We start from the raw sequence: 12,017 nt of genomic DNA on the forward strand, positions 1-12,017 counted from the left end.
CAAACAGGGACAATTTGACTTCTTCTTTTCCTAACTGGATACCCTTGATTTCTTTCTCTTGCCTGATTGCCCTAGCCAGAACTTCCAACACTATGTTGAATAGGAGTGGTGAGAGAGGGCATCCCTGTCTTGTGGCTTGCACAGTTTCTAATGAGAAAGATATTGTGATTATTTTCATTTTATTCTATTTTAAAATTGATTTTATTGTGTATATTTAAGGTATACAGTATGATGTAATGGAATACATATAGATAGTAAAGTGGTTACTATAATGAAGCAAATTAACATATCCATCATCTCACATTGTTACCTTTTTTTTGTTTTTTATGGCAAGAGCAGCTAAAATTTATTCATTTAACAGGAATCCCAAATACAGTACAATTTTGTGACCTATAGTCTTTATGTTGTACATTAGATCTCTAGACTTTTTCATCTTACATGTTTGCAACTTTGAATCCTCTGAACTACATCTTCCCATTTCCTCTCCTCACTCCCCATTCCCTGACCCTAGTAGCCACTGTTCATTCTCCATCTCTGTATATTTGATTTTCTTTTTTTTAAGATTCCGCATTTAAGTGCGATCACGCAATATATTTCTTTCCATGCCTGATGTATTTCACTTGGCATAATGTCCTCCAGATTCATCCATGATGTGGCAAATGGCAGGATCCCCTTCTTTTTCTAAGGCTGAGTAATATTTCTCTGTGTGTGTAACATTATCTTTATCCATTCATGCATCAGTGAACACTTAGGTTGTTTCCATATCTTCGCTTTTAATGGGATATATTCCCAAACATATCCCATTAAAAAATTGTAAATACTACTGCAATAAACATGAAAGTGCAGATATCTTTATGAGGTGATGATTTCACTTCCTTTGGGTATGTGCCCAGAAGAGGGAATGTTGGGTCCTGTTGCTGTTCTATTTTTAATTTCTTCAGAAACCACCACACTGGTTTTCATAATGGCTGCACCAATCAACGTTCCTACCAAGAGGGTCCAAGAGTTCCCTTTGCTCCACATCATTTTTTCCAGCATTAGCTGTCCTTTCACTTTTTGGTAATAACCATCCTAATGGGTATGGAGGTGGTATCTCACAGTGGTTTGATTTGCACTTCCTTGATGATTATTAATGTTGATCATCTTTTTATATAACTGTTGGCCATTTTTATGTCATCTTTGGAGAAATGTCTATTCAAGTCCTTTGCCAATTTTTAAATCAAGTTATTTGTTTCTCTGCTATTAAGTTGTATGAGTTCTTTACAACTTTTGGACCCTAAATTGTTGTCAGATACATGACTTACACATTATTTGTCCTTAATCTATCGGCTATATTGTTGATTATTTTCTTTGTAATCCAGGAGTTTTTTAATTTGATGTAGTCCTGGTCATTGATTTTTGCTTTTGTAGCCTGAACTTTTGATGTGATATACAAAAACATCATGCCAAGGCTAAGTCCAGGAGATTTTTCTTATATTCTCATCTTGGAGTTTCATAGTTTCAGGTCTTAAATGTAGGTATTGTATCCATTTTGAGTTGATTTTTTTTTTTTTGTATGATGTAAAATAAGAGTCCGATTTCGTTCTTTTGTATGTGGAAATGTAGTTTTCCCAGCACTATTTATTAAAGAGACTATCCTTTCCCCCATTATGTCCACTTGTTACGCTTCTCAAAAATCAGTTGACCATATGTTTGGATTTATTTCTGGGCTCTCTATTCTGTTCCACTGGTCTATGTGCCTGTTTTTCTGCCAGAGCATGCTGCTTTAATTACTATTGCTTTGTAACATAATTTTGAATGCAGAATTGTGATGCCTACAACTTTGTTTTTCAAACAGTAATTTAAAAATATTTTGGGGCCAGCTGCAGTGGCTTATACCTGTAATCTGAGCACTTTTGGAGGCCAAAGCAGGAGAATCACTTGAGTCCAGGAGTTCAAGATCAGCCTGGGCTCTTAGGGAAACCTGCTTTCACACACACAAAAATTTTATTTTAATTAGCTGGGCATGGTGGCACACACCTGTGGTCCCAGCTACTGGGGAGGCTGAGTCGGGAGAATCACCTGAGCCCAGGGGATTTAAGGTTCAGTGAGCTTTGATTGCACCACTGTACTCCAGGGCAACAGCAAGACCCTGTCTAAAATAAAATAAAATAATATAAAATAAAATAAAAAGCTGGGCACAGTGACTCATGCCTGTAATCCCAGCACTTTGGGAGGCCAAGAAGGGAGGATCACTTGAGTCCAGAATTTCAAAACCAACTTGGGCAACATGGAAAACCCCATCTCTAAAAAGAAAAAAAAAGAAAAAGTTAGCTGGGTGTAATGGCTTGCTCCTGTAGTCTTAGCTACTCAGGAGGCTGAATTGGGAGGATCACCTGAGCCCAGGAGGTGGAGGCTGCAGTGAGTTATGATCGCACCACTGCACCTCAGCCTGGGAGATAGAGTGAGAGCCTGTCTGAAAATATTTTAAAAAATAAATAGGCTGGGCATGGTGGCTCATACCTGTAATCCCAGCACTTTGGGAGGCCAAGGCGGGTGGACTACCTGAGGTCAGGAGTTCAAGACCAGCCTGACCAACATGGTGAAACCCTGTGTCCACTAAAAATACAAAAATTAGTTGAGCTTGGTGGCACATGCCTGTAATCCCAGCTACTCAGGAGGCTGAGGCTGGAGAATTGCTTGAACCCGGGAGGCAGAGGTTGCAGTGAGCCGAGATTGTGCCACTGAACTCCAGCCAGGGTGACAGAGGGAGACTCCATCTCAAAAATGATAATAATAAATTAAATAAATAAACAATTTTTGTTGTTGTAATTCTTATTTTTGACTCTGAATGCAATTTTTTATCTGGCTGCATTCAAGATTTGCTCTTTAAACTTTTATTCTCAGAAACAGTTGACTAATAGTATAAATACAGATGATTTATAAAACCAAACTAGGGTAATTTTGTTTTTTGTTGTTTTTGTTTTTGTTTTGTTTTGTTTTGTTTTGTTTCTTTGATCCTGCTTGCAATTTTCTGGGCTTTGTGGATTTATGTCTTGTGGTTTTCATTAATTTTAGAAAATTCTTAGCTATAATCTCTTCAAGCATTACTTCTGCCTTGTTCTCTCTTCTTCTGTTTCTCTAATTACACGTATATTAGACTTTTGATATCATATTTTAATACTCTCTTCTGTATTTTCACTTTTTTTCTGTAAGGTTTCAATTTGGACAGTTTCTACTGACTTATCTTCAATTCTCATTCTTTCCTTTGGCGTATCCAGTCTGCTGCTGGCTGTTGAAGGAATTCTTCATTTCTTTCATTTTTTTCTTAGCATTTCCATTTGACTCTTTATATTATTTAGTTCTTTAATGAAATTTACCATCTGTTCATGCATATTGTCTACCATTTTCGATAGATCTTTTAACATATTAACCATAGTTGTTTGAAAGTCCCTATCTGATAGTGTCAACATCTGGCTCATCTCTATCTGGTTCTGTTGAGTCCTTTATCTCTGGGTTTTGATTTCTATATAATCAAAATTTTTTATTGAATGTTAGACACTGTACACAGAAAAACAGAAAAGACTGAGTTAATAGTGTTTATGACCAGAAATAGGTATAGCTTTCCATTGTCAGGCTAATATGGTGGGGGATTGAGTCAACCTAGTCATAAATTGAGCTGGATTTGGATTTTGTTGTTTTTACCTTTAGTGCACCATAGGCTTTACACCCTACAGCATTGGCTGTTGTTACCTTATGCTTATAGGGAGATCTACGGTGCTAGAAAATTTCTCTCCATTTTCTTGCTCCTCTCTCAACTTTCAGGAGTTCCTATATGCCTGTGCCACAGAGTCTCTCTCCATGTCCTTATACCTCTCCAAGTAGTAGACTGCTGTTGCTTGTTACTTGGTACTAGGCTTACAGGATCAAGAGGGTTCTTTGTCATCCTGATCCAGCCTAAGTCTTAGGCAGGCCCTGTGCTCAAAGTTTGAGTGTCTCAGCATGTCTGCCTCTCTTCCTGTTTCTGCATCAGCTTCCTATGTCAGTTAAACTCTGCCCTGTATTTGTGGTTGGTCTTGGCCATGAGAGTTTCTTACACTTCCTTTAGGGCAGGTGACCTCTACTTGGTTTTGGTACAGAATTCTGGGCCCTCAAAAAGTTTCCTATTCCTTCCTCAAGGGCAAAGGATTTTTGTTTCTGTACTTCTCCCAGCAGCAATAGGTCTTTGCCTTTGTCAGAGAGGTAAGAGTTCCTTCTGCCACTGCAGAAGCAACCAATTTTGCCTCCACTCCTCTCCCAAAGGAATGGAATTTTGCCTGGCCCTGAGAGTGGAAAGATTTACTGTCCCTCTCCAGTGGTTTAAAGCTTTTGTTTCCTTTGAGAGAAGGGTCTGGGGAATTGGGTAGGCTTTTGTGTCTGTTTCCCAATAGCAGCTGATCACCTCACCTTCTTCATGTCTGCACCCCCCCAAGGGTGGGGCTCCCATTGAGTATCCTCTCCTGTTTCTATCTTTCTTATGAGTACCCAGTGGAGGCCATGGAATAGAGCTTGGCACTGAGTGCAAACTCCTCTTGTGTCTGGGGCTTCTAGTCATTCCAAATTAATGCACAAGGCCAGGCATGGTGGCTCATGCCTATTAATTCCCAGCACTTTTGCCACTCACTGCCAAACTCCCCTTTATCCGGGGTTCCTAGGACATTCCAAATTTAATGCACGAAGCCCAGGCATGTGCTCATGCGCTAGAATTCCAGCACTTTGGGAGGCCGAAGTGGAAGGATCACTTTAGCCCAGGAGCTCAAGACTAGCCTAGACAACATACTGAGACCTTGTCTCTACAAAAAAAAAGAAAAAAAATTATTAGCCATGTGTGGTGGCACACACCTGTGTTGCCACTACTTAAGAAGCTGAGGTGGGAGGATTGTTTGAGCCCAGGAGGTTGAAGCTGCAGTGAGCCATGATTGTGCCACTGCACTCCAGCTTAGGTGACAGAGCCAAGACTCTGTCTCAAAAAAGAGAAAAAACCCGACACCCCCCCCAAAAAAGCCCACCACCACAACAAATTAGCGCACTAGATCACACTTAACCTTTAAGAATTGTTAACATTTTAGCTGATTTTTTCCTACCTGTTTTTATGGCAGTAACCTCTTTCTCTCATGATCTGTCAAAAGTGAAAAAGTTTATGTGTCCTCAATGGACTTTGGGGACTCAGGGGAAAAGGGTGGGAAGGGAGTGAGGGATAAAATCCTACAAATTGGGTGCAGTGTATACTGCTTGGGTGATGGGTGCACCAAAATCTCACGAATCACCACTAAAGAACTTACTCATGTAACCAAACACCACCTGCTCCCCAATAACCTATGGAAATAAAAAAAAATTAATTAAAAAAAAAAAGAGTTTATATGTCCCACCTCTCTTTGGAGTAGCTTGTCACTCTTTGGAATTTAGTTTGCCTGGTTGCCTTACAATCTTAGCTCTGTGACAGGCTCAAGAAAGGTCATGATTTTATAGATTTTTGGGCTTTTTTTGTGTTGTTATAGTGGGAGTTGTGTTCGCTTGAGGCTTTCTGCATTCTAAGTGGAAACAGAACTCTCTCCTATAGCTTCTTCACCAACAGGATGCTTCAATCAGGAAAAGCCCCCAGATAAGAATCTGATTGGCCTAGTCACAATTGGCCTTCATCACATGCTCTTTTCCACACCAATCACTTCTCAGAGAGGATGGTTCTATGACTGGCCTCACCTGGGATGGGGGCAGGAGATTCGGGATCTCTTACCAGAGGAAGGGGCTAAAAAAAATGTCTAATAAACAAAAATAGTCACCTAATAGTATAAATACAGATGATTTATAAAACCATTTTTTAATGAAAAAAGCAACATATGTACATGGCAAAAAATTCAAACAGTATAAAAGGAGTCTACAGTGAGAAACAATTCTTCCTCCAAAATCATACTCCAGTCATCATCCTCAGAGGCAACCATTGTTAGCAATTTCTGGAATATCTAACCAGAAAGCATCTCTGCATATACAAACACACACACATGCAAACACATACCTCTACTTGAAATAGATGCTTTCTTAATCAAACCTCCACTTAACTAACTCATAGGATTCACCAACGCTCTTCACTTTCTCTGTAAAACACACAATGAATAACTATGGTATCCATATGTCTGCTTCTACCAGGCGAGTATATGCTTATCAAAAGTCAGCATGTTGGCTAGGCGTGGTGGCTCACACTTGTGTTCCAACCACTTTGGGAGGCCAAGATGGGTAATTGCTTGAGTCCAGGAGTTCAAGACCAGCCTGGGCAACATGATGAAACTCTGTCTCTACAAAAAATACAAAAATTAACCAGGCATGGTGGCACATGTCTATAGTCTCAGCTACTCAGGAGACTGAGGTGGGAGAATCTTCTGAGTCCAGAAGGTCAACGCTGCAGTGCGCTGTGATCTTGCCACCGCACTCCAGCCTGAGTGACAGAGTGAGACCCTGTCTCAAAAAAAAAAAAAAAAAAAAAAAAAAGTCAGTGTGTTCATTCTAAAGCCCATTTATGCCAATTGTGGTTATTATGATATTTAAGTAATTCAGTGAAATGTTACACAAACTGATGAAAATGAGTGCAAAATAAACCATTGTTTGTATGAAATGTTTTGGAAAGACTTGCTAAAGGTGAGTTCTTTCAAAAAATGTATGAAATTAGCTGTGGAAGAAACAACTACAAATTATTTGGGGAAAACTGAAAATCAAAAGTTTATGCTGAGATTACTTTAAGGGTGTTTAAGTCTTCATTCTACTTGGAAAATCACAAATAATATTATTAAAATTAGAGTATTACTTTAAATGGAAAGCTTAGGGCCAGACACGGTGGCTCATGCCTGTAATCCCAACACTTTGGGAGGCTAAGATGGGCGGATCACCTGAGGTCAGGAGTTCCAGACCAGCCTGGCCAACATGGCGAAACCCTGTCTCCACTAAAAATACAAAAATTAGCCAGGCGTCATGGCGGGCGCCTGTAATCCCAGCTACTTGGGAGGCTGAGACAGAAGAATCACTTGAACCCGGGAGGTGGAGGCTGCAGTGAACCTAGATTGTGCCACTGCACTCTACCCTGGACGACAGAGCGAGACTCTATCTCAAAAAAAAAAGAAAGAAAGAAAAGAAAAGCATAAAAATGCGTTTTATGTGTTGTTTATGTAAGAAAGAGAATGTGAAACTAATCAATAAATTTATACCAAAAAAAGGTTTTAAATTAAAATTAAATTGTTACATTCAAAAATGTATCATTTTAAAGGATTTCCTGGGGTTGCTTTTACTAACTTTTTGATTAACCAACCAACTGATCATCTTGACTTCATTAGATAAAAGGATGTCTACTCTGTGTATATGTATGTCTGTATGTATGAAAAAGGAAATGAAGAGAACTAGTGTGTGAGAGGGTATGTCTGTCCCCACATGCGCACGCACGCTCACGAACGTTAGTGCTCAGCAGTCAGGAAACATGTCTCTAATGAAATGATATCTGACGAGAAACCTGAAGGAAGTGAGTCATCCATCCAAATATCTGAGAGAAGAGTATTCGAGGCAAAGACAAGGAGTGCGAACATCTGATATATACCTGTGAAGGTGGGCAACTAGAAAACTATGTAACTGACTGATTAAAACTTGAATTAGATGATGTGAAAGTAACTCCAAGATACATTGCTATACAGTACAATAAAATCAAGGCATATATTACTTTTGTAATGAACTTGGACTTTAGAACCTCATGTCCTATATAACTGTACAAAATATATAAATAAAAACTATTAGGAATACAAAACAAAATGGCAAGAAACAAGAGGTGTAATAGGAATTGCAATTCAACACCATCAGTTAGTAACATTAAGTAGACAGTGTTCTAGTACATTTGTGCTGCTATAATAGAATATCTTAGACTGGATGGCTTAAAAATAACAGAAATTTATTTCTTATAGTTCTGGAGGATGGGAAGTCCAAAATCAAAGCACTGGCAGATTTAGTGTCTTGCGAAGGACAATTCCTGGATCATAGATGGCTGTCTTTTCACTGTGTCCTCACCTGACAGCAGACATGAGGGTGCCCTCAGGAGTCTCTTTTTATAAGGACACTAATATCATTCATGAGGGCTCTGCACTCAGACCTAATCACCTATCAAAGGCCTTACCTCCTAATACCATCACACTGAGGGTAAGGATTTCAACATATGAATTTTGTAAGGACATTGACATTCAGTCTACACAAGATAAAAATAAATAGGGCTTGAGAATTTAGATAAAATAAATATGAGTAAACTAATGAGAATATAATTTGTACCCTAATATGTATTTTATATTTTTTATAAATAATAAATTTATTTACAAATAATTATACATTTCTCTGATCTCTTTTTAGAGTTACACTTCTTATTTCTATTTTGCATCTTGCAATATTGACTAGAACTTTCAGATCTATATTAAAATGTAAACTAAAAGTTATTTAAGCCCTAAATTATCTGACCACTGTCTATCACTCTATTTCATATTGTACCAATAAAGGAGGAGACCACCCCTCATATCGTCTTATGCCCAATTTCTGCCTCCAAAGAAAGAAGAAGTAAAAACTAAAAGGCAGAAATGAAATCCACAGGCAGACAGCCCGGCGCCGCACCCTGGACCTGGTAGTTAAAGATCGACTCCTGACCTCATTGGTTCTGTTATCTATAGATTACAGACATTGTACAGAAATGCACTGTGAAAATCCCTATCTTGTTTTGTTCCGATCTAATTACTGGTGCATGCAGCCCCCAGTCATGTACACCCTGCTTGCTCAATCAATCACGACCCTCTCACACGCATCCCCTTAGAGTTGTGAGCCCTTAAAAGGGACAGGAATTGCCCACTGGGGGAGCTCAGCTCTTGAGACAGAAGTCTTGCCGATGTCCCCGGCTGAATAAACCCCTTCCTTCTTTAACTTGGTGTCTGAGGAGTTTTGTCTGAGGCTTGTCCTGCTACACCAATATTCCCTTCTGCCACAGATCACAGCAGTATTATTTATGACAAATGAAGGGGATGAAATGATATTAACCTGGGTAATATTGATACAGATGATAGAAATTATTTAGGCAGATTGAAAGGGCAACAGAATCCTCAGCAGAATTTCCCTTTTAACAAAAAGCAACCCCAAATCATTTCTTTTCTAACAAAGAGCAGCCTGAAAAATTGAGCTGCAGACATAGATAAGCAAGCTGGAAGCCTGCACAGGTGAATGCCGGCAGCTGTGCCAATAGAAAAGAGCTACCTGAGGGCCAGGCATCTTCAACTTGGAGCCTCCATCTTCCCTTTTCTTTGTCACCACACGTACAGTAAAAAAAGCAGGCAACATGGTGCCAGCCAGGTAGAGAACCCCTCTGCATAATAAAAAACTATGTGGGGAGGCCAGCTTCAAGCACTATGCAAAATGGCACACCTAGTCCTGACCAGTTCTTCACGCACTATGCAAATGACACACCTGGTCTGACCAATCTTTCCTGCCGTATGTAAATCAGACACCTCCTCCTTAAGCTCATCTGTAAAACCTCCTGCCCTTCACCGCAGACCAGAAGCACTGCTTGGGACTCCCTATCTCTGCAGGAGAGAGCTTTTCTCTGTCTTTTGCCTATTAAACTTCCACTCTTAACCTTATTCTGGTGTGTCTGCATCCTAGTTTTCTATAGCCGTGAGACAATGAATCGCGGGTATTTATCCCAGACAAGGATGCCACTTCAGTATCAGTGTACCTGGTCAAAGTTGGGATATGGAGGGGAAGAGAAAATGGAGGAAATCTAGAAAGTAGAACTAGGGTTAGTATTAAGAATCTATAAAAGATTTTTTTTTTAAGAAAAGGAAAAGCGGGGAGTAGGGAGGGGTCTCAAGACATAAACTTCTAATTTTCTGTGCTCTGTCCCATTTTTAAAAATTTGTAAATCGTGTTCCTGTGTTATTGTGATAATTTTAAAGAAATTAAAGAAAATATTAAAGCCTGAAAGAAACCCCACTTTGTCATGGTGAATAATTCTATTAATTTGTGGTTGTATTTGTTATTCTAGCATTCTGTTTAGAATTTTCACATCTTTTTCTTTCTCTTTCTTTCTTTCTTTTCTTTTCTTTTTTTTTTTTTTGAGACAGCCTCATTCTGCTGCCCAGGCTGGAGTGCAGTGGTGCTGTCTCGGCTCACTGCAACCTCCCGGGTTGTCCTCGTGCCTCAGCCTCCCAAGTAGCTGACATTACAGGCTCATGCCACCACGCCCAGCTAATTTTTGTATTTTTAGTAGAGATAGGATTTTGCCATTTTGGCCAGGCTGGTCTTGAACTCCTGACTTAAAGTGATTCACCTGCCTCAGTGTCCCAAAGTGCTGAGCCACCACGCCCCGCCTAGAATTTTCTTTTTTTCTTTTTTTTTTATTTTGAGACGGAGTTGTGCTCTGTTCAGCCCAGGGCTGGAGTCGCACGTGGTTTGGGATTCTCTAAGAGCTCAACTGCAGAGCCGGCCTCCCAGGTCTCACCCATCTCCTGCCTCAGCGGGACCTCCCGGAGTAGCTGGGATAACAGAAGCGGCGACCGCGGCACCATCGACACCGGGCTAGTTTTTACTTTGTATTTTTTCAGTCTAGGAGGACTGGGTTTTCCTGTGTTAGCCAGATGTCTCGAGTGTCTCTCTGACCTTTTGATATCTGTGCTCCATCGTCTCGCCCTCTTCAACAGTGCTGGTGAGGATAAAGGCTTCCCATTACAGGCTTGAGCACGCGCTGGCCTGAAACTATTTTAATACCTATTTTCACTCCAAATAGAGTTGTATTCTTTTTTTATGTGCTGACTCTGGTTTGGGTCTGAGGATTATGTTAGGTTTATTTAACAAAATGAGAAGTTTACCAAGTTTTTTCAATACTAATTAATTAATTCATTTATTTACTTAGTCAACAAATCTTTATGTCATGTTGGGCATAATTACAGGTTTGGGGGCCACTATGATTTGAGTGTTTGTGTTTCTCCAAAATTTATAAGCTCAAACCTAATTCCCAATGTGAGGGTTTTGAGGTGGGGCTTTTGGGGGGGTGATTAGGTCAGAGGGTGGAGCCCTCATGAACTGGATTAGTGCCTGTGATAGTGTGAAATATCTATTTGGTCTTCAACCCATTTTCTGCCATAGGACTCCTAAAATCCTTCAGTTCTCCAAAGTGATGTATTTTCATATGCTAATGATAGACTGATGGCTGGCAGCCCCCAGGCAGTTTCAGGATGGAGGCTGATCACCAGAAAGACCAAGGCAAGATTAGAGGTTTGGGACTTTCAGCCCCATCCCTCAATCTCTAAGGAGGGGCTGAAGATTAAGTCAATCACCAATATCTGACGATTTAATCAACCTTGCCTACATAATGAAGTCTCCATAAAACTCCAAAAGGATGGGGTTTGGAGAGCTTCCCAATAGCTGACCACATAGAGGCTTACAGAAAGATGAACAAGAACTCATCCATGTGCCAGGAGGGTGGTGCACCTCGACTCTGCAAGGACAGAAGCTCCTGGACTCAGGATCCTTCCAGACCTTCCCCTATTTATCTCTTCATCTGTCTGTTTGTTTGTATCCTTTAATATATCCTTTGTAAAAAGCCAGTAAACATAAGTGTTTCCCTGAGCCCTTAATCAACTTGAAGAGGAGGTTGTGGAAACCTCAAATTGAAACCAGTAGGTCAGACATTCTAGAGGCCCAGACTTGGGACTGGTGGGAAGGAGGGGGTGGTCTTGTGGGACTGAGCCCTGAACCTGTGGTTTCGGAGACTCTCTTCATCTAGATAAGGTCAGAATTAAATTGACTTGGAGGACACCCAGCTGATGTTTGCTGCAGAATTGATTGCTTGTGTGCTGTGGGGGTGGGGAAACCCCCACACATTTGGTCACGGAAGTCTGTGTTGATTGTTGTTGTAGAGTGAGAGGATAGAACTTTTTTTTTTCCCCCTCTCACAGTGCCCTTATAAAACATGCTCAAGGGAGCTTGTTCACTCCTTCCAC

The sequence above is a fragment of the Rhinopithecus bieti genome, unplaced genomic scaffold, assembly GCF_001698545.2.
Source record: "Rhinopithecus bieti isolate Rb0 unplaced genomic scaffold, ASM169854v2 scaffold_41649, whole genome shotgun sequence".
NCBI lineage: Eukaryota > Metazoa > Chordata > Mammalia > Primates > Cercopithecidae > Rhinopithecus > Rhinopithecus bieti.